We start from the raw sequence: 25082 nt of genomic DNA on the forward strand, positions 1-25082 counted from the left end.
TAGGGAGAAAGTTGGAGATATAAATAAGGATGTGATTGAGCAAAGTAATTGTTGGTCACAAAAAACTACCAAGCAGAAAAAAAAAGCTTAAAAGGAAGATTCTACTTTTAAAACCACCAGTTAGATGAAAAGCATGCTAATATAGCCCTAATCTGAAAGTACAGTTTGTCAAGAAAAGAGGAAACAAAATGGAGTGTATTTGAAACAACACAAAGGGAAGCTTAATATACGCTGATCAGACTTTTCCAGTGGATGGGTAAAATAATCTGTTTCATTGCAACTACAGCCTTTTATAACAGTGTTACAAATCATGCTGTTTATAGCTAATAGAGATTCCTAAATATTGAATCTGGGTTTGTATCACATCAGAGAGCTTTTCTGGTTGCCACTAGCAGGCACCTCTTCCTCTCCTGTCCTTTTCAGTACTAATTACCAAAGGGACTTGTAAACATTTTATAGAGATTATTACTATGTAATATACACATGAGGGAAAATGAGTGCTTTCCTCCCTGACATGTTAAGATTGCCCAATATTGTAAAGTTGCATTTATCCCTTTCCTACAGAAGCATGTTGGGTTTCATAACCATTCACTTGTATGTAGCCTTCCAAGGCTTTTATGCAGACTGAGCTTTTCTTTCTTCTACACCTTTAAAAAATGTATTGCCCTTGGCATCATCATCATCAGCTGTGTTTCTATCCACTTTATTTTACATCTTCCTGTACACTGACTACTTTACCTGATTTAAAAATCTGAGTAAAATAAATTAATGCAGTTCATTACTTCACTGAGAGCAGAACAATTCGAGCAACTATTTTGGATGGAAACAGTTTTAGATATAAACCTCAAAAAAAAAATTATATGATTTAATACAAACTAGAAAGGATCAAGAAGCAAAAAGTAGTGTGTTTCTGTTTTTTCAAGGAATAAGCCATAAGCAGAATAGGCCATAAGATATAAGCAGAAAAGGGCAGTTTGTGTAACTTGTGTCAGATGAAAATGACCTGTAGAGTTGACAGTTTAGGCATGTTTAGTGTAACCTCTTCTACAAAAACAAGTGTTTATATGGATTATTTGCCACATTTGCCTTTATCTTTAGGCAAGTATAGAATTGCCAGGTGATAGACAGACCAATTTCTATATCAGTTTAAAAACAGCAGCAACAATATGTGGATTGTTTTAAACTGTGAAATCACAGTGGGTGACAGGATTAATTAAATGAACTCTAGAGAAAAAGCACTAATAGATCAGAACTTCTGTGAGACATTTGACAAGGCGTGGAGTGCTTTAATCCCGCATCTGAACAAAAAGAGCATTGAATGGTCTTTGTGCATACTTTGAGCACCTGAAGCTGACTCCCAGCCAGCTAATTCTCAACTTGTGTACTAGACACTTGAAATATTTCTTGCTCTGTGCAAGACATGGTGAGAAGTAATACTTTCTACATCAGTGCAACATTAGACATTAATTTTAATAGCCTATCCGAAATCTAGGAAGTATCTACCAAAACCAGGAGGAAAGGAGATATTATCCCTGCTGAATGGGGCAAATGTATGTCCAAGACAAGAGAATTCAAAGGGCTGACAGTGTGCAAATTTAGTTTATAAGCTTCAAGATTAACTCCAGCAGCGTTCTAGGATGCAACAAACTGGGAAGCAGCAATATGGAAGTACAACCCCAAAACAAAATAGAAACCAAACTCCCAATCAGAAAAGAGCAAAATATACAAATATGTAGAATGGGAACAGGGAAGTTTTAATGAGCATATAGACAGGTAAAAATCAACAGATATTAAAAATAAAAATGGGAGGCAGGTAAAATTCTAAATAATATGAAATTAGATTACTTTATCTGTCCTTTAAATTAAAAAAGAGCAATCAGTATTTGCTCTAAATGTTAATGACAATGAAGTAGAAGTTATTAGCTTAATATTTGGAATTATTTTATTGGAGTACTGATCTATCTTTTGACAGATGTTTCTTCTGCAGGTACAGGAAGAATATATTCTTTGATTCAGTTTTCAACTAATTCAGTTCAATAACAACTTCATTCAAAGCTGGAAAATCAAATAAGAGCAGAGAAATGAGGGAAAGCTTTTCTTCTGTTTCAATTTGAGAATATAATAATGTATGTGGTAGTGAGATCTCAGAAACTTCTGAAACCTTGAAGGAACTGGCAGCTACATTTGCTTTAAATTGTTTGAATCAATTTTGTGTGTGTGTGTGTCTGTGGTCAAAATATAATTTGACATAGTGTTGGGAACCTACTCCTGTCAGTTGTTATCTTGCTTGTGATTTTTCAGTTGTGTTTTGGGGTGATTCAGGGACACTTGGACTCATGCTCATTATGTGACCGAGGGTTTGTGGGTCTGATTTTACACTTGGATGGCAACTCTTTGCCTGCGTCTCTGATGAAAAAAATGTATAGGAAGCAGCAGGGCTTTCCTGACCAAAAAGGGCTGTCAGATTATCTCTTTCTTGGCCTCCAACCAGTACTGTCAGGCTATTGAGTTCTATTTTATCGGGTAACCGTTACTCACTGATATCACCTCAAACCCACGATGCCATTTTCCATCTCATCTCTTTTACAAGATGGAAAAGCAGAGATGAGAAGCAGTAGTTGCCTCAGGTTTAGAAAAGAAATCTGTCCATCGTCACCACAGAAACTTCTTAGAGCTCTTATTTCATCTGAGAGACTAAAGCAGCAGGATGATGGGTAGTACTATTCTTGTGAAGTACTTAAAAGTTGCAAAAAAATGAAAGAAATCCCATTCTTCCTGATGTCTGCCAAATATGAAACTTACCAGGAACTTTTACAGCTGGAGTCCTGGTAGCAAAATGGAAGGAAGTATCTGGATTGATTTTGTATGAGGCAGTCAGTTTCTTTGATGACAAATGATAAATACTTGTAACCACTTTGCATGGAAAAGCTGGTGATAATAAAGATGATATGGGAATGAAAGCTTCTCCATGTAGTGTAATACCATCTATTACCTTTCTGGAGCTACGGCAGTACTGTGTATACATACATAAATGTGTATATTCTGAGGCTGTACTCAGCTTTCTCCATACTGGGAAAGGTGTTACTCTGTTACGCATGTGAGCAGGATGTGGCAAAAGATTTCTCCTAGACCAGATATGACACAGGTGAGAAAATGAAACTGTATCTCATCCTCGCTGACCAACTTCATAACTGTTCTGTAGGACAATCAGATTCTCCTTACACCTTCCCAATTTCAGCTCAGTGTGGACCCACTGATGTAAAATGCCAGCTATCACAGATTGTACAGAAGAGGCGTCACATAAAAATGGAATTATGCCCAATCTCTACTTCCTGCTTCATTTAATTGAGTCTGTTGGTCCTACAGGTTTGCAGTGCATGGGAGCTGAATGACCAGCCCTTTGTCAGCACTTCTTGTATCTCTGCAGTATGACTCCTCCTGATGAATATTTCTTTTTATAGTATTATTTTAGAACACTTTCTAATATATTTAATAGTAATAGGGTGCCTAGATACCAGCTGTCTAAAAATACCTATGATGGTCTGATAGACAGATTAGGCACAAAGAGTAAAGTCATGAAGAAAGAAATGAAATATAAAGTAAAAGATTTGGAAAGTGCTAAAGCAAATCAAGTATTCCAGAAACTGCAGCTTGATATAAAAAGCTTGAGGAAAAATCCAGAAAGTACATCAAAAAATGAAGAAACCTTATTAAAAGAACAAAATTATGTTAAATAATGAAGAGCTCGGAATGTAAGTAGAGAGATGTGGGAAAGTGGTAAAACATGAAGCAGCTGGATGTACATCTTAAATGTGGTATGGAGAGACTAAAACCAAAACAACTATAATTTTGTAATTCTGTCTTCTCTAGCAATGTTTATCTCTTTACCAAAATACAGGCCAGACTTGCTTGTTTTCTGGAATTTTTGCACTCTTGCATTTGACAAGCTGATGCTTATGGTTCTTCTATTCTTCAAAGATCAAATATCATATATTCTTTTTGCTCAATAATAAAGTAATACTAAGAAACAGTGAAACAATTATGTACCATTTAGATTATTTTTAATCTTTAAACAGGAGCCATTAGTAGATTGACCGGCATTTTTCATAAAATCATGGGTACCTTGTTGCTCTTTATATTAAATATAAGTTTCCACCAGAATATAAAATATACAGTTTACATACACACAGAGAAAGTCTTCTAATCTGTATTAAAAACTAATTTGCTAGTCTCCATAAAATGATCATAACATCTGCTTTATATTACCCATGCTCTTCAGAGCTTGAAATGAATGACTTCATCAGATTAATTTTTAAAATACTCAGGAGCTTGCCAGTAAACAGAGTGTCTGTGATCTCTACAGCTGGTGGAACATCCCTTTGGTCAATATCTGACTGCTTCTTATTTGCTTGAGGTATAGGTTGTCAGACCGATCCCTATTAGCAGGCTAATCTCTAAATGTTGCTTTGCTCATTTATTAGTTCTACATAGTCTTTAAGACTACCTTTATAACCTTTCTTCTTAACTCTGTATCTGACTGAACGTCTGTTTTCATTGTACTGACCCTACCTACAAACTCCAGAAAAGTCCTCATCCCCTTCCACTCTTTCATTTCCTCTGGGTTGTACAATCAAAAACTGCCATGTAAAGGACATGAGCTGTGATTTGACAGTTTACCTGAAGGGAAAGAGAACAAGAAAGATAAATACATCATTTTGTCTTCTACTCAGGGTTGTTCAAGGATACCAATAAAAGAAAACAAGCAGTCCCTTGATGGAAGAAAAAGTTGTGCAGAATCACTGAAAAACCCGGGTAATCTGATGATGATAAGAAGCCTTCAGACAACTTTGCAGCGATTAGCTAGAATTCCAACTTTACAGATTTTAACCAGAAATCTTTTCCTTTCTTATAATCATTGCAGATAAGAGAGGACAAGGAGACTTCAGAATGTGATCAAATATGAAAAATATGCTTGTAGAAGATAAATAAAACAGGTAAGTGTAATTGCACCTATTTACATAAAGAAGCCTATAAAGAAGCCTACATAAATAAGACTTTAAATCCCTCCATATGATAAACTTACTGGGGCTTTTGGAAGTTTCTAAAGCATTTGGGGACAGATTGTAAGAAAGCGTTTCTTTAGATCAGGATGCATTTGTAAACTAACATGGGAAGTTCAACTCTGCTGGCAGATGTTTAAAGTGAGACTTTGTTCACTGTACAGCTATAGACCTTCTAAGAAGAGTGAACCCCTGCAACAGTGATTTATCTTCTAAAAGGCAGTACATGTTTCAGGATCCTCCACATAAATTCAAGTTGTGAATGTGATATAAAGTTTTCTACTCATGAGGTTCTGGTAGCCCCCTGAACGTTAATGATTGCTCGTGGATTAAAATTAGAGGGGTTTATGAACAGTTGGAAAAATTTGTATTGATTTATCAAGACTCCTGCAGATAAAAGACCTCCTACTTATCTCTGATAGTCCTGATTGTGTCTTGTTGTTTCATAGCTTTAAATTTTTCCCTCTTTAATGATGAACTAATTATCATTCCACCAACTCTGACAAAGCAACCATTTTTCAAAGTAAAATTCCATACAAGATGTGAAGGAAAATATAAAACATTTAGAGAATACTATTAATAAGATGAACTTGCACATGAATTTTGAGAGCATGATTCTTACTTTGAGTTCTAGTTTAATTTAGCACCGTTATACTTCAACAGAAGTTTAAGCACATTTTAATCAGACCTGGAAAATGCATAATTATTTTTTAAACACTATTACTTTTGAAGTACAGGATATTGTTCCTGATAGACTGCTGGACAAACTATAATGTGTGTAAGCATAAATATATGTATGTATATACATATCTACACAAATATGTGCACACCTGGAGGTATTTAAAAGACATGTAGATGTGGCACTTAGGGACATGGTTTAGTGGTGGACTTGGCAGTGTTAGGTTTACAGTTGGACTCAATCCTAAAGGTCTTTGCCAACCTAAATAATTCCATGATTCTAAGATATGCAGATGACACCACCCTGGGGACACCATCTGGTACGCTTGTGTGCAGGACTGCCATCCAACACGACCCTTACGTAATTCAACAAGGGCAAAGGCAAAGTCCTGCACCTGTAAGGGAACAACCCCCTGCATTGACACAGCCTGGGGACTGTGGGGCTGGAGCAGCTCTGTGGAAGAGGCCGTGGGGGTGCTGGTGGGCAGCGACCTGACATTGAGCTGGTAGCACCTGGGCAAGCAGAGAGGGCCACCAGCCTCTGGGGCTGCAGCAGCAGGGACGCGGGCAGTCAGTCAAGGGAAGGGATTATCCCCCTCTACACAGCACTCGGATCACATCCAGAACATTGCCCCCAGCTCTGGCTCCCCAATACAACAAAGATGCAAGTCTAGGGGAGGGTAACCAAGCTGGTAGGGACAGGATCACTCATCCTATGAACAGAGGTTGCATGGCCAGGTGTCCTGGGTTGAGTGAGTGGTGGAGTGTTTTGGTGGCAGGGGAGGGGGCTATCGGGGTGGCCCCCTGTGAGAAGCTTCTCGAAGCTCCCCCAGCTCCACTTCTGTTTGGGAAATTGAGCCAATCGGCTGCGCCTCTGCGATAACGTATTTAAGAAGGGACGTGGTGACAGGCAGTCGGACTTGTGAGGAGGAGTTGCTGCAGCTGCATGAACACCAAGGTCAGTGGAGGAACGGAGGAAGAAAGGAGGGGGGAGGTGTGCCGGAGCAGAGACCCCCCTGTATGCTGTGGTGAGACGGCAGGGCGGCCCCCCCCTGCCACCAATGAAGATCTACGGTGGAGCAGACATTGATTTATGGCCTGTTGCTCCTGCTCAGATGATCAAGGTCCTGTGCCCGAAGGAGGCCGGGGTCTCGTGACAAAAGGTAGCCCCGCTGCTGTAATTCAGCGCTGGGAGGATTGCAGCATGCGGGGGAGTCCCACGCCAGAGCAGCTTGGGAAGAGCTGCAGCCATGGGAGAGAATCCAGTTGGAGGAAGTTAGTGACCCATGACAGAGCAGTGTGGGGAACGCTGCGGCCCATGGGAGGAGCTCATGTCAGAGAAAGTTTGTGGAGGACTGTCTCCTGTGAGAGGGGGACCACAATGGAGCAGGAGGGACAAGTTTCGGACACTCCCCTCACCGAAGATGAAGAAAGTGGCAGTGCTGACTGCACCCCCCATTCCCTGCCCCTGCGCCACTGGGGGAGGAGGTAGAGACATTGGGAGCAGAACTGAGCCCGGGAAGAAGGGAGGGGTGGGGGGAAGGTGTTCTCAAGATGTGGCAATGCTTCTCACTGTCCTACTCTGTTATGTGTTGTTAGTGTCTGTAATAAATGTATGTTCTTTTTTTTCTTCCCCTAACGAGTCTGCCTTTTGCTCGTGATCATAGAAGGGGGATTTTTCCCCATCCCAGTCCTATCTCGAACCCCAAGCCTGGCTCTCTGTCCCTTCTTATTGCCGGAGGGGAAGGGAGAGAGAGCTGCTGCATTGTGGTTGGCTGCCAAGCAGGCCTAAACCACAACACCAGGGCTTGTTCAGCCTCAAGAAATTTTACCATGTGGGACCTAACAGCAGCACCCCAGGACCTTCAGAGAAGGCATTGAAAAGATAGAGCCAGGGTCTTCATGGTAGTGCATGGATGAGAGACAATGGATATGAACTAGAATGGGAGGTTTAGACTGGATGTAAAGAGGAATGTTTTCCCATGAAGTAAGTATGTGAGTTCACCCAGAGAGGTTGAGCAGGCTCCATTCTTGGAGGTTTTCAAGATCAGGCTGTCTGAAGTCCTGAGCAACCTGAATGGATCTCACAGCTAGCCCTGCTTCCTTAGTTGGACTAGAGATCTTCAGAAGGCCATTCTCACCTGAGTTATGCTATGATACTGCAATATACTATATATTTAAGTTATAAATCTGTATGTATATTGATGCTAGATACGTTAGAAAAACTAATAGACTAGGCTAGATGGACTGTACTAGTAAAATACAATAAGTTATGTATAGAATTTAATTGCAGGGATGATGCAGGAAATGTTCTTAAGCTATGTTAGTTCCCTGCATCACAATTTCTGCAGGTATTTGAGCCTTAGAGTAATTTTATATAATCAAATCATTTACTGAAATCAATAGGACTTCTCAAAAACTGAAACTAGGCACTTGAGGGCATACAGCTAAGCTGGGATTCTTTTGTGTGCTTGATTCCACAAAAACAATTTCTGAGAATAAGAACTGCAGAATGGAGTTCAATATTTACATACTGAAAAATTGAGAAAAAATACTGGTAAGCACTATGAAGAGTGCTTACTCTATCAAATGGCAAGATTTTAAGTATATGGAAACAGAATTTTTGTACTCCAATTGGAATGTTTATCAAGATGCACAAGACAAAGAGGGTCTTCTGGGTCACTGAATCTTCTGTGGTGGGTAACTGTCATAATCCTTTTTCATAAATTGATAAAATACATCTTAAGAGTATTGTACTTGAAATTTGACTTGTGGAATTTAAAAATATCTCTGATAGAAAATCAAAACCGATTTGCTTTGGCTGCATAAGCAGAAAAGAATTTCCATTTTCTTCCAAGAACAATATCAGTAAATAGGCAGCCAAGCAATACTTAGTAGGATATGGCATATTTTTTTAAATACTCATGCAGATATAAATAGAATAAATTAAGCATTCCCAGTACTCATACTTCAGTAGTTCACTTAAACATTATTAAAAGTCCAATCATTTAAAAATTTACTACAGTAGGAAAAAACCCCTCCAGGTAATTTTTTGGGGCAGAATGCTGTTCTGTTCACCTCTAGATTTTACTTTTCATTGCTTTTCTATGATTTAGTTTATATTTCCTACAGTTTATGTCCAATGGCTGAGATACTGGAGCTAGCCAGAAGGTGGCTGCAAGAAGTATTTAAATTAACATATATAGCTATGTGTATAAAATCAATTACAGAATTTATTGATGGAAGATATTTTTAAACAACAAAAAGCAGAGTATATACTGTATAAAAAAAACCTTTCTTGTCAAATATATTTATGTAACTATGTATTCAGTCTTATGACAACAGGACTATGCCTTACTCATGGAAATAGTGCTATGTTGTTTAATTGGGATTACTGAGAACTGACATGAGCAAAAACCTGATGGATTATGCTTTCACTTTGCAAAAACAAAAAATTTCCTTATATATCATATATATTTTTGTAATGAAATTGCAGTAAATATTTATTCACAAATGCAATAAAACTATTACAATCTAGCTTGTATTTATCTTACTGATTTTAAAATAATCCAATTTATACATTGTTAAAGGCAAACAAAACTTCCTAGAAGGAATAGTCTATATCAGATGGTGCCTCATGAAGGCACCGCCTTCTTTGTTACAGAAATCTAAAATTACATTAAAGTAAATACTAAAACCATACTTGGTCAGAAATTGATCTTGGAAGTCTGGTCCTAATCTGTGGTCTCTGTGGTTCAGAGAACACATTTAACCTTGGAAATATGAATATATGGGTCATTTTTGAAATTCTCTTTTTTAAAGAATTCTTCCTGCAAGCTTTTAGCTACAGCTTGGCACATGTCTCTCTTCCAAAAGAGACTAGGAAATCCTCTTACTTGAAACAAGAATTTCATCCAATTAAAGTTAGATTTGGAATGTCACTTACACTTCTGTGTGTTATCCCTTCTGAAGTCTGATAAACAGCACAAACTTTAAGGATTCTTGTGCTTGTATTTTTCATGTGACTTGTCCTTCGGTATATTATACTTTGTTTTTTTTCCACAAACACACTTCGTGTTTGTTCATTTAACTGATCTTGAACTGAAGAGTAGACCCAGTGTAGATAATGTTTCTTCCAGCCCTCAAAACTTTGAAAAATGTGAACATTTTCAAATTAAAATTTAAATTAATCATTTCACTTTCTTTTTTGAAGTAAGGAAGAGGTCTGACAGAGACCACATATAAAAGCAGAATGGGGAAAGGGTGAGGCAGAAAAGCAGGAACCAGCAAAGCCAGTAATTTTGTGGTTGAAGACGACACCGAGGAGAGGAAGAATAAATCTCCCTTACTGGGAGGCAAACGTGGATTGTTATCTTGGTATAATCAGTAGCTTGATTTCCTGTGTCAGGAATTAAATCTGCACTCCGAGGTTACCAAGGAGGAAGCACACCCCCTGCACTTTGGGTAAGGAATGTGGCAGAGGAGCAGAACAGCTCCAGCTGGAGGTGCTAGGGGGGCTCCTGAGCCAGCACTCAATTCATAACACCAAGAAATTCAGTTCTATAATGAGCCTGTCAAATCTGACACAAAAGGGACATCACTGTTAGCCTTAATCTACTAATAGTCTCAGCACATCCACTGAGCGTGTACAGTATGTCTTTTCAGTCAGAAGCAATATCCCACTGATGCTCTCTATCCCTCTATCAATATCAGTGTTTTAGGAGTTTCCTATGGAGAATTTCTGTCTCAGGTTCCACTGATGTAGACAACCCATACATTTCCCCATCATCCTTACTACAAAGTATTTCTTAGGTTGCCTGCCTTTGAGATTTTGCTACACACACATGATGATCTTTCTGCCAGTGAAATGTAGTTACAAGTAGAATTTTAGAGTGTGTATAAAATAATGGATACTGGCACCTACAAAATTAAGGTTTATTTGAAATAATATTCCTTTTCCCAGAGTCACTTAAGAGTACTACTACATGTTGGAATACCACAAGGTAATCATCTGTCACCTATCTGGCATGCTATAATACACAGCGTAAGGCAAGAGACCACTCTCCCTCTACAAGTGTAAAATACCTGCCTGTAGTCCAATTGGTTAGCTAATGCTTAAGATCTGTTTCAGATCAGAGATTTATAGAGTCAGGAACATATTTTGGGTGGTTATATCTTTTTTTTCTTTTTTCCTTTTTTTTTTTTTTTTTTTTTTTTTTAACTGAATATTTCTTATGTCTCTGCACAGACATGGACTAAACAACAGAAGGAAGTTTTAATTCTTCAGACGTTCTGCTGCATTTCCTTTCCTCATTGTTTCCTCATTCAGCTAAATTCTTCTATCTTTTAAATTCTTTACTCTTGAGGCTTTCCATGCAGCTCATCAATTCCTTTGCCATAGCATTTGTTAATTGTTCCAGAAATTGCTTTACTTTTCCGGAGTTCTTGTTCCAGCTTCTTTATGAAGATCAGTGCCTCTAGCAGTACCTTCCATTCTTTCAGCTATCTCCAAATAGGAAGACATTTAATTATTCCTTCATTTAACCTGAAAGAATGTTGATCTAACATGCTATCATCTTCAGTGAAGTGTGATTGTTGATAGATTAAATACATTATTAGCAACCAACAATACCACTAAATGTGAGAGAACATTACTGTGAGCTCCATTTTTGAACTGGGAACCAGAATAAAATACTTGGGGTTTTATTATAATTCTTCTTCAGTCCTCTTCGCATAACAGAAACTGTGTAGGTAAGATACTGTCTTTTGGGTACCTTTGGTAAAATGGGTACGTATTTTATATTATAATAATGTTAATAAATAACAGTATACAGTCCATACCTGGATTTTAAGATATCAGCAGCCACCTAATCCCAATGTCCAACTATCATTTTAATTAAATAATTCGTTAAATAGCTAGGGGAATGATTACATTATCCAAGTGTGCTTTCACACCAGTAATAATTCAGCAATTTCAACAGGATGAGAAAGAAGAAAAAGAGAGAGAAAAAAATATAAATAATAATTTTCTTACAGGAAGTCTGCTTTCTTTTCCTCTTGGGGTCACAGAATAGGGTGTGTCTGTTTCTGAATGAATGTATGAGGATCTACTCATATGACAAGGTTATTACTGGTAGACAAGGTTATATGTTCACTGCGTGTCACATCTTAGTTCACAGCAACTTTTTTGTGCTTAATAACAGGTGTCAATTCTTGAGAAATTAGTTTTCTTTGTCTTTCACATGCATGATGCCCACATATTTACTCTCAGTGTAAAACCAATGATTGGAAATCCAGTCTAGGTGTTCATCCACTAACCACACAATGCAGAGTCAGCAAGGAGATCATCAGGACTCTGGCTATCACTGTTGGCATACAAAATATATTTCTGCAAAAAATTTTTTAAGAAACCTTAGTGTAACTATGCACTGCAGAATAGCAGGACATGAAGACCATGGTTATTAATATGCATAAACCTCCAGTACGTACAATTCTCACAATTTGATTGTCAGAGCCTGTGTCAACACAATGTATTGTTTACTTGGCTATTCAAATGAGTGTGAAGTATTTAGAGTAGTTATATCTTCCACAGCATGCAACAATGGACTCGGATTTTTCCAGGGTACAGATAATTCTCTACAGTTATTTGAAATTTTTTATCCTTGTATTTTTTTCTGACAAAAATATTTGCTTTCTTTTAAATTGTTTTTTAATGTTAAGAATATACTTTGTTTTTCAGCTAAACATTTTGATATTCTATGTGAAAATTCATAACAAAATGGTATTATGAAGTGTAAACACAGTGACATTTTGAAAATGTTTTATTGGAATCAATTTTTAGAAACAAAACATTTTGCAATCTTCAGTAAACTCCTTCTGGCATATTTTTTTTGGCATGTCAGCATTGTCATATTTCAAGATAAATAAAGTCTTTCTGAAGACTAAGAACACTTTATGGGGCATGAATCCTATTTTTCACACAACTCTATCTTTTCTTGTTAGAGATCTCTGTGACAAGCAATTCCTCCTGAAAGTTTTCCATCTTTTTCTTCCCTATCTCTGTGTTTCTCCATCGACCAGCAGTTTGTTACTGTTATGGCCAGAAGTGTTGCTTTAGATTCTGATCATAAAACCTCTAACCTCTGTGAAAGTCTGAAAAATCAGTCTCTTACAGGGGTAAGAAGACTGAACATCCCCAAATGTGCCGTTTTATACATACAAGTAATTTTGTGCTTTTAGTGAGTTCCATCATAGTAGATTGGTTTACTTATCTCATTAAAGTTGCATCTATATATATTTCCAGGACTTCAGTTGTTGCACAGATGAAAAGTCCAAGCTTGTAACTGAGAAATTAGAAGAATAGGAGATACTTCGATGACATTTATAAAGTTAATAATTAACCATTTCACTGCATTTTCTTAGTTTATGTATTTTCTGTATTTTTATGTATATATGTTCTGTATGTTCATATTTTTTGTAATTGCATTTGCATAGGAGTGTACTGACAAAATGCTTAATGAACACACATCAAAAATAACTAACACCACCTCCACCAAAATTCTCACTACCAAGAGAAAAAACTCTGTCCCTCTCAGCATTTATTTCCACAGGAGTTTAACAAGTCTTCACCACTTAACAGAGTGAATGAAAGGCTCTATTTAGTCACTTTAGAGGAAGTGAAGCTGTTTTTTGAGTTAATATACTATATAATATTTTTCTAACCTAGAAATGTTGAATGCTTAGGCTGTAAATCTGTCCTAGGCAGGATTTAACACTATTTGGAATAGGAGGAGGATGATATTTAAAGAACTTACAGGGCTCAATGAACATTAGGATATCTTATTTTTAAACTGATATGTAAGCACAGTCTATTATTGAAAGACACAGAAGTTAGAATTTTTGTTATTGTATTATATGAAACATACTTTAAAACACAGGTTATCCTTTAGCTCAGTCGGCAATAAGATACTGTTATTAAGCACCAAAAGAAACACATTGCTCATATCAAAATAAGAGTTATAAGATATAAAAGATTCTTATTAGTAGAGCCTATAGGCATATTATTAGCATAAGGCATATTATCAAAGTAAAGGAGTATTTGGAAGAAAAATTGTGGCAAAAAATGGTCTTTGCCACTTATTCAGATCTCTTCAGTTTTGACTGTGCTGCTTTGGATGAATTACTGCAGAACTAATGTATTAATCTGGCTATTTTGAATATGGCTTAAAGCCACGGTTTTTGTCACATTATTATTTTAGGTTTTCTAATGGACTTTATATTATCATGTCATTCTATTTAAGTTGCTTAAAAAAGCAATAGCTTAGGAGCAAACCTAAGTTTTAAACTTAATATTAATGGATTCTAGGCTGTTCATTTAAAAACCAAACAGACAAAACAAGAACAAAAAGGTTTATTTTGGTTCCTCATCTGAAAAACATTGGGGCATTTCTTTTTCTATATAAACTGGAGGAAGTTACAGTATCTTGGAAGTATTGACTATTTACATAGAGGTACATATCTTTGAACCCTTATAGTCATAAATGGCAAAGACAGGCCTCAACATCTTGAATTCCAGCCCAAAATCATCTCCAGAAAACCATGTTGCCTGTCACTCTGATTAGGGAGGGCAAGATAGAAAAAAAGTATTTTGCTGTTTACAATAATTTGCCTGAAAAAGTTCACTTCACTGAAGCAAGAAATAAGACAAGAGTCTTGAACTAATATACAACATTACTATGCTAAGATAAAGACTTCAGAGGCCTCTCCTAGCATTTAACATTGTAATAAGTCTTTCTCAAAAAAAAAAAAAATTGAATGACAGTGAACTTTGAGCATATGCTGAATGTTGAAGCCTACGGAGTTTACTTAAGTTCTCTGAAATACAGTGCTTTCTTTATGGAGGAGTCACATGTGACTGTACTGATAGAGCACTACTTCAGTACTTGCTGTCACCTGCTTCCTTTAAATCTGATGCTCCAGTCAAATGATGACCAAAAAAAAAGGAAATGACCATAAAATAACTCAAAACCAAAACAAACAAACAAAGAAAATTTTAAAAATCCCATCTGTTATTCACATGGAAGAAAAGAGAATCCCTGCCTCCAAACTTCTGTAAGTTTTCCCACCTGGGCTGGGTTAGGACTATGAGCAGATGCATCTTTCCAAGGTATCCTAGGTGATGCTGATATGAATAGCTCTGAGAGAAAAGGAAATAGATTTAAAAAGCATGCTTGTTTATTCTGTGTTCTCATTGTTTGAATTAATTCAACATTCTTGCAAATGAAGGAGAACTATCCTTGGATATAAAGCAGATTCTATTTGTATTCCTTGCACTGCAATCTCATTGACACATACTGGGTATCTGTGTCTGAAATTGACAAAGTCAGTGACCCATACTCCTTAGTAAATGAAGTTCAAGCTTTCTACTGCATTCTTAAAAATGAATGTATTTCAGTCCTGACCTTCACTGCTTGTTCTGAACCCAGCCCTGAGCCTTTTCTAACCAGAGACTGCCAGTCGTAAATAATGTGCTACATTTTGTAATGGTTCTTCACTGTGAAAAGAATATCACATAGAAATTGAATGAGATCACTGGCTGTATTTCTACTCGTGGCTGACAGAAACATAGCTCTCAAATCTGAAAGGTGCTTTACATGTTTTACATCCAAGACACCCAGGTCAAGCACTAACACAGCTATTACAAATACAGATTCTTCAAATAGTTATAATGTTATTTCAACTCATCTTAAGAAAATGGGTAATGGAAAAGTTAAATAATGCAATCTTTCTTATTATATCTCACAGAGAAAAGGTCAAAAGGAAGTACCTAGGTAAGCCCTATGTATGATGATGCTTTTCTAGAGTAGGAAGTCATGAAGAGACCTTCTGTGTTATCTTTACGCCATATTCTTAAGAAACAGGAATATTAGTCTCTGTTTCCAATGACAACACAACATGGTTTTGTAAGTTTCTGGTCTTTCTCATATTCAGTCAAAGGTTTCAAAAGCTTTGCAGTTGGGTCATCCCATGAATCATTTAACCTTGATCCAACAACTAGTGCAACATAAGAATATCTTATACACATATGTATAAGCTTGTGCAGGAATGTGTGCATGTTCATGTACATATATGCATTTTATAAATGTGAAATACTGAGTTAATAACAGACACAGAGCTGTTCGTCAATTGAGTTTGTCTATGTTTCCCCAGTAGCTACCTCTGTTTCAGATTTAGATATACACAGATACCTTTAGAAGTTTAATAACTGTACATTTTATTCTATTGAAGACAGAGTAAGCATTTAAAATAATGAGTTGAGATTTAAGGAACTTTCAAATTTATTTTTATTTGATAAGGGCTCCTCTGGAAAAATCTCTGTTTTAACATCAGGCTAGTTAGAAGTTTAGGAAATATAAACACTCTTCAGATAACATTTTGATTTTTATATCCATATTTAGAAAAAAAATAATTAACTGAATGGATGATCAGGTCAGAGTTTGTGTACATGAGGATTAGAGAAGCTTTCATTACTGCTGACTTTATTATGGCCTCAGGTAGGCATTATGTGAAACACAGGTGATACAATGGCTTTGAAATAACTTTGTTCATGCAACTGAGCTCTGCTCAAGAGACAGCTGCTGTTAATCAGCAGCTTTGAAAGTACATAACTCATTCTAAAAAGACAATAATAACTCTAAAACTTGACTATATTCATAATATCTAAAAAATACTGAAGTTTATCAACTCTTATTAATACCCAACTCTATTTTAAGTTAGATTTGTCTTCCTGGGAAATCTTACTTTCTGCCCCAATATCACTCAAAGCACAAACAGAGGATCTTCTTTGATGTCACAGTCTCTAGTTTATGAAAACTTCAGTATGTGAGAACTACAGGCATCTATGCAGTCATTTTTTTTTTGCTACTTTTTTTTTTTTTTTTAAAAAATGTGATTATCTTTCAAGAAACCCAAATTAACCAAAATTTGAGAGTGCAGTAACAAGACTACTGAGTACAGAGGAGTTTATCATTTATAACACTGAATTAAATACAAAAGAGAACCCCAGCTGTGTTGAATGCAGCTGATAGGGATTCCCTAATTTACAGCTAGTAACTAGTCCTTCAGCCTTTCCACTGCCTTCTAGGTGGAATTATTAGAATGTAGAACTGCAATTTCATTATGCAAGATTCTCAAATACAGCCAAAATTAAGAGATACGTGGTAGACAGTGAGAATTTTGATTAACCTGTGTTCACACCTGATTAAAATTTCCCTATATTTTAGGAAACAATATTGCTTCCAAACTTTAGGGGCTTAAAGATCACAAGAATCAACTTGTCTAAGTAAAATAATATCATCATAGAGTGAAAGTACAAAAATAATCTCCTGTCTCTCTTTGCTATCAACAACCATATTTAGAAGTCAAATATTTTCAAATCCCTTTTTAAATGGTTTGTATGTCAAGACTTTTCATGACAACAACAGATTTAGATTCAGACAATGATTTAAAAGATATCAATTTTAAGCCTATATCAAGAAATGCATATGCTAGAAATAGCAGCTAAAGCTTCCTATAATGTACTTGTGTGTAAAAGAAAATTAAACAATTCTTAATGTAAGGATTAAAAAAATGCTCTTTCCACTGGTAGGTTATGCATCCTATACAATATATAAATTAAGAAAATAAAAAGTTGAAGCAGTATATGGAGCATATCTTCAAGACATGCTGCTTAATATCAACTATTAAGGCAGGCTGAACACATACAGGTTGCCAAACTTGCATTTCTAATTCTGTTTATAAACCACGGCCTGTCCTACAGCCACTGTTGTATCAGGAGACATCCTTTCTATCAAACCTATGAAACACAATCCGATTTTGCCTTCCCATGACTTTGTGGTGCATATTTTCTCCTCCTTGATTTTAAATAATTTTCCTCTGCTGCCATAGTACTTTGCAGAACTTTCAGAGAAAGAAGAGATGGGCTAACTTTAAGTTTACATGGTATAAATATACACACAGGTCTGTAGTGTATTACAGCCTTAGGCACAAACAAGTGTTTGTAAAGGCGTGCTTGTGATTGATTACACTAGACCAGACCCTTTTGTTCTCCCTTCTCTGCATTTTCCAATTCTTAGTCTTCTCTCAAACACCTTGATCCTCTCCCTTTCTCTGCTCTTATCTCCATCCAAGTAAAAAGCCCAACCATAATTACTTTTTTCTCCAGTGGCTTTACTACATTTGTACCAAAATTTGGTATTTCTGGTGCTGTTCCTTAGGTAATATCAGCCTTATATAGTACAAATTACTGCTATTACTTATACAGTTATCTTGATAATACTGATTGATATTACTGATACATTTACATAGGTCCTGCTAGCAACACAAGGTTGTACTCCCCAAAAGGTCCTCAGTGCTCCCCTCTAATTATCTTCGAAGACTGAGCATTTCTCACATAATTCCCCTTAACAGTCTGTGAAAGTCTGTCATTCCTCGCAGCACTGTCTGTAACTTTTGTCAGCTTTTGTTATATCCAGGAATTTCTGCTTGGTAGTTTCTGCTCAGTAAACCTCAGGCCAGGGTTCCCTGCCTGCATACTGTAACAATGTCCTCCAATGAAGATGAAAAATTAGTAAGCCAAAGAACTGCCTATGGCTATCTGAGCTCCCTTAGAAATTTTCCAAAGAGCAATTAAATCTAGTATTCTGCTAAACTTAGCTTTAGGTAACAGAATTCCACTTAAATAATAACATTTCATACATGCTTTCCCCCCACACTCAAAAGAAGGACAAAACCTCACCTCTTCTCCCCTCAGTTCCCACCATTATCACACCTACTGGAAGAAAGTCTGATCTCAAGGAATTCCCCAGCCCCTCCACGTTTTCACCTGTCTGATGAACAATCTATTAGCAAGTGAATGAAGTGATATATTTTAACATAAATTGATACTTTCGCACCATATGTTTAATTTTGTGTGAATAGCGCTTTGTGCTATGGCTTTCTTCAGTCATGACTCAAGATGGGGATATCTGCTTAAAATGTGCAGTAGTTTATTGTTCCCAGAGGCAGGAAGGGAGCTAGGTCAGCCCCTCTCAGTGCCGGGTGAGCTGCGGCAGTCCCTCCTTCCACTGTCTACTCACCACCATTAGACAGAATTTATTCAACTAATCTTAAATACCACTCTTGGGTCCTTCTCCCCTCGTGACACACCAGCTAGTGGCAAATGGAAAGTGTTCATAATTCCCCAGGATAAAGCCAAGTGATAACAAGTAAGGGCAGCTTCAGAGAATCGGAGGGAATATAAATATGGGAAAACAGTAAATAGAAGAAAAGTAGGAAGAGAAAGGGAGTAGATAAGTAAATCCAACGAGATATTAAAAATGTATGAAACAAAAACCAAAACCAAACTAACCAAACAAACCCCCCAAAAGCCTATAACAGAGGAGAAAAAGCCCAGAAACCTTCCCATAAAGAAAAGGAGAAAGCCCATAGTATGGGAAATTAAAAGAAAAATCTTGCCAAAATATGACAAAAATATACAGAGTAATGGCTGATCAATAAAGAAGGAAAAATCTTGAGAGAAATTATTTTAGGTGAAAAAACAAGAAGACCTATATCTGTGGAGAAAAGATTATAATTGTCCTGTTAATCATAAAGATTTCAATAATGTCTGTTAAAATTTTAATGGAAAACATATCAGGAAATTAAGCCCTGATTAAGGGATGGAGGGCTGCTTTACTAGGGTGTATTTTCAATAAGCTTTCTTCTGAACTAAGAGGGTGCTCAGCAATTTTAAAATCCAGATTGTAAAATTAGTGGCTTTTGGAGGATTTTGAAATTGAATGTTCATTACCCAATTTTTAGAAATCCTTTAAAACATTTTATTTAACTGAATCTAGAAAACTTTTTTTTCAGATGAGTCTACCAACCCTTTTCAAACTTTCTAGTCAAGTATGAAGTTAGGTGATATGATGAAGAGCACAATAACAATAGTCATGCTTAGGCAGTCCTGCTTCTTATAGGCAAAAGGAAAATTTGTCAGACCATACAGCTCTAAAACTACATAATAAAGCATTAACCTAAATTAGGGCTGAGGGAGTTAAAATAAAATATTAATATTTGATTTGAAGGACATGTTAATTAATTCTATACAAAATCTAACATCAAAAGTTATTTATCTTACTTTTATGTAAACTTTGGTTTGCAAGAGAGGGTTTTTTTTAAAATTGGAAAATCAGGAATGTTTTGAATTTCTTTCTTAGGTCACATAACCTCTTTTTAGCCTTGAAAGATCTCTTCTTCACTGCTACAGTTGCTAACTGTTTATGGACAAAATGCCTAAAAGCGACATCCAGTTTGAACAGTTAGTTCTTGTAATAGATATATCTAATGCAGACAGAAGGACAGAAGTCTGGTAGATGGGACTATTTGCTCTTGTATGAGTCAGAGCTCAATTTTGCAAACGTAGGGACTGGTTTGGTTTAATCCTTCAAGTAATGTAGCTCTACAATAGTTTTCTTTACAAAAGATCCTGTGTACCTTCAGATTCTTCCTGGAGGCAAGGACGTGAGGCTGAACAAGCTGCTGCAGCAGCACCTCTGGAGCCATGTTCACCTGCATGACCCAGACTGAAACTGCAGACCAAACCTGCTGAAGTGTGGGCATGATGGCAAGATAATAGGCTGGAAGTGGGCATTTCCGTCTCCCTTCTCATCAGCACCTTATGTGTGAAAAGGGAGGTAAGGCAAAGAGAGAGTTTTTATACTGCACTATTTAAAAGGTTTATTTAAAGAGGTGTACAGGCCTCAGATGGATTTTGGCCAAATTGTTGCACAGCTCGTCTGAGCTGTCTCCCAGGGTGCTCAGCTGGAGGCATTTGCACTTTCACGTGTAACGTATTTCTTGACTAGAGAACTAAATCATTAATAGTATATGTTTAAAATCTTACTTGAAAACTAAGAATCAATGTGTCCATGATTTAAATTATAAACTGGTCTCAGAACTCAGTAGTATTTACTAAGTAAATATATTTATTCTTTAAAAAGCACTTTGGGAGTCTATACACAGCCTTATACCATCAGAACAGAAACTGCATTTAATTGGCAAAATATCAGAGAAAAGAGGAGGAGATTTTTTTATTAGCTGTGACCCACTATTTTCAATATCTCTGGAATGTGGAGGAAATATTTTTTATTGGGCTGTCTGTTATCATCTCAGAAAACACTATGAACTTTTTTACAGTTATTAGGTAGCCAGAAGTTAGATACTGAAATCTGAATATTCAAGAACCTGAAGACACAACAGAGCTTTAGTGCTTGCTAAAATTGCTTGAATTTGCAAATGACTAAGTAAACAGAAATACATCACATTTTATAAAATGTTAAAGCTTTTACATATCTCATGAATATTATTTATAATAATAAAATAAATAGGCCCATTTTAAAATGAGGGAAGTGGAGAAATAAAGAATGATCCAGCTGTGTTTGCACTACATGATTAAAGGTAATAAAGCAATGTGGACATGGTTTACTGAGAAGTCATATTTTATTTATATTGATTCTCTTTTGCTTTAATAAACCATGATTTAGACACACACGCACACTCACACATACACCTTTATTTATATTTAAACCTAGCTTCCAGTCTAATTTCTCTGTCAGGGGTGCCAAATGGAATCTGAAAGCCATTCTGAAGAGTTAAAAAACAACTGGAGGTAGAGACACTCTTCCAGCTTAGCTTGAACTCCTCCAGGTGGCAGTGAATCGCAGTCGCCGCAGCTCCTCGGGGCATCATTGAAAACCCAGTCACAAATATATGGGTCATGTGTGAGAGTGCACAAAAACAACAGGTCTTTTGGCTTGGCAGGCAGCCTGCCTGCCTGCCTACCGAGCAAAGAAAGTTTAACATTCAAGGAGGGCGAGTCTTTAAGGCTGGGACTCGGGAAGGAAATTATGATGACCTGGCAGTGACCCCAATTTATTGCACCAATTAGAAAAATCTCCTAATGGCTTTTGAAGCCTCTTGAACTGAGACGGGGACAAGTGCACGAAGTCTTCTGCTGAGGAGCTAGAGGGGTACGGGAGCCTGTCGGCACGGCGGCAGCCCGCATCAGCATTGCTGCCGCATCGCAGCCCCAGTGGTGCTGGCAGCCCTGGCCCCGCAGCTGCCTGCCGAGCCTGCCAAGCAGCCAGCAGCTGCTGCTGCCCCTGCTGCTGGAGAAAATATTTTCCACAGCTGAGCAGCTGAGGCCCGCGACTGCCGTGCAAAGGCTTGGAATAACCGTTTGAGATGGTGAGGGATGCGGCGCTGGGAAACGAGCGCTGAAAATTTCTGTTACGAAACACAACAAAAATGTTTAATCAAAGACAAATGGCCTTGAAAACACTAAGTGGCGATTTGTCTGAAATAATAGAATTTAGGAAAAATGAAGAGCATCAAGCATTTTCTTTAGCTATTTCCAGCAGTAAGGGTTGGGAGCGGGGGTTGCTTAGTTCAATCCCTAATTTATTTGGCTGTAATGTGCCAATAAACAAAAGGCATCTAAAAATTACTCTTACCTAGCCTTTCACTAATAAATTGAAGCAACTTCTATGACACAGTTATAAGTCCCCAAAAAAACATCTAAAGAAATTCAGAGCTGAACAAAGGTTTTGAGGAATGATGCTCAGTGTTTGGTCTTAGGCCCAAATTTGGGTGTCTGAAGGAATATTCTGAGTCACAGAAGTATAACACTTCCACCAACTCAAAGTTTCAAACAACCCCCCTAAATGGCTCTTTATTAGGATCTTAAACATGGATTTAAGAACTTTAGACTTATTTTTTCAGGCTTCCTGCTTTTGGCTTGGAGGTGCAGCTGCACTCAGGAAATGAGGATGTAAAAATAGCATCTTCTTAGTCAAGGATTTGGCCCATATAAGTATGTATCTCTTCCAGCTCATAACAGCGTATTTCACTGATTAAAAAAAAAAAAAAAAAAAAAGTCCCACAAAAAGCTTCCCATTTATTTCTACCACACATATTTCAGGACAAACGTGCTAAAAGAACACACACTGGTTTCTATTCTGCTTGAATACATGTTAATTTAGAGCTATCTGAGGTATTACCTCCAGACATGCTGGAGCGTACATTTTTATTTGTCTGGTTGGTTTGGGGGTTGTTGGTGTTTTTTTGCAACAAAGCTATACCCTGGCAACTGCATTCCTTAGGAGTGATGAAGCTGTCAATCAGGAAAGTGAAGCCCATAAGAGCAGAAGACGGCTTGCTCAGCAGCAGCACCTAGGCTTGGGAACTCATTACCAACGGAGATTAGGATGACCACAAATCTCCCTGGCTTCAGAGCAAAGTGAAAAACTCACTTCCTTGGCTTAGCTCTACCTCTTTCATGTCTCCAAATAAAGGCAAGAAAAAGGAAGAGGAGAGAAAAGAGACAAAGGGAAAAGTAAAGACATGAAAGAGGTGGGGGTAAGGTAGAGAATACCCCACTGATCCTTAAAAGTATCCTCACTGAGAAGTAAAGTATATGAAATATTACACACAAACCATTATCAGCTATGAGGTTTAAAACATGTTTTAGAACATTAGAAGGTACTCAGAAATCAACATTTTAGGCAAACTAGGAAATCTAAACACAGATTCCTGCACTTTTCAAGTGTGACATGACAAAAGATTCATGGGTTTCAGGGCCAGAAGTAACCATTTAGTTTATCTGCAGTTTAAAACAGACCCATATCACTTGAAAGAATCGGCCTTCACTGGGTCCATGATTTCAGTTTGATTATTAGCGTGATCCTTAAAAAGACCGTGAGGAACGAATCTCGCACTGCACCTAGGTATGTGCAATCAGGTATGCTCTCATCTTCCGACCGCTTGTGCTGTACTTTTATTTATGTGGTCTGAATTTGGCTCCCCATTGCTTTTCATTGGTTATGTGTAGCTCAACATCTCTTACATTCTAAGTAGTTCCACAGACTTAAGTCAAGCACTGCATCTTATTAAGGGGAGGTATTTGCATTTTTGTCGAAATATTCAGTGTATTTAAAATTCTCTCTCACCTCAGGTGCATGGAGTAAGTATCAAATTGGTGCATATGCAGAAAAAAACAATATGACTAAGATTTACAAGTCAACTTTAGTTCTTCTATTTTCTAATTATTCAATATTACACTCTACTCCATTAATGCTTTGTTATTAGAGGATTTTTCTGGATATAAGATATTATACAATAATTAACTGGGTCTCGAAAGTCTCCATCACTTGGACTTCCCTGGTGTTATACAGATAAAATATTAGTGTCTTCTGACTTCTGTCCTTTACATGCTCCTATTAACCTAATAGCCAACGAAAATGTTACTGTCTTGCTACCTCATTTTTTAAACTGGCATTTATCTTAGAGGGTGTTGGGGGGGGGGGGCAGGGAGGATTCAGATACAAGAAAAATTAGTACTTACAATCTACAGTACATCTGCATCCTCCTTGACCTGTACAATTTAATGCAGAATGATTTGATCAATAACTGTTTTTTTTCCCATGATCTAAAAACTGGATTTTCTTTGAAAATCCTAAATTCAGTTGAAAGTTTTACATTTTCAATTGTTTGTGTCACTGAAGAAAGTGACACTATGCCTCTCACTGACTTTAATGAAGAAGACTAAGTACTAATAATTTAATATACACAACCATGAAATTAAACTCCATTAATTTAATATTTTGTTGTAATAATGCATTTAATTTGAATATTTGCACATTCTGGAGATAAAAGGTCTTGTTTTACTGATAAGCAGATGTGGATACATATGTATAGATATCTATTTTTAAGGCTGGGACTGAAGTCTCTGATGGGATAAAAGCCTTCTCCTAAGGAACTGCAGTATTGAAAATGATTCTGCACATGTCAGACAGCAATCCCAGAAGTGACTCTTTTATTCTGTCAAGTAGACTGTAGCACAGAAGTTTGCAGTGTGCTGGATGGGTCAACCATGAAGACTACACATAAGCTGGATTTAGATTGTATCAGTCGATGATGATTTACTTTCAGAAAGCAAGGCATCAAATAGGAAGAGTGTTTCCAGAGTTCCCACCATCCCTGCTTCAGCTAGGTTATTTTTTCAAGTCAGGCTCTGAGCTGATCTTCCTCCTCTCACAATAATGTTAGTAGAATGGTTTAACATGATATTTTAGTTATTAATACACATTACTCTCTCCCACTTGCCATATTTGTATGACTATGCAAGTAATATTTGATCCAATGCTATAAAATGCACAGTGAATAGATGTTCCAATTGCTGCATCAGAACTTCATTATTCCTATCACTGTAAAGATGCAAGATCAGTCTGGATGACACATTGATTC

Source organism: Tyto alba, unplaced genomic scaffold, assembly GCF_018691265.1.
Source record: "Tyto alba isolate M040663 unplaced genomic scaffold, T.alba_DEE_v4.0 Super-Scaffold_6, whole genome shotgun sequence".
In the NCBI taxonomy this organism is placed as follows: domain Eukaryota; kingdom Metazoa; phylum Chordata; class Aves; order Strigiformes; family Tytonidae; genus Tyto; species Tyto alba.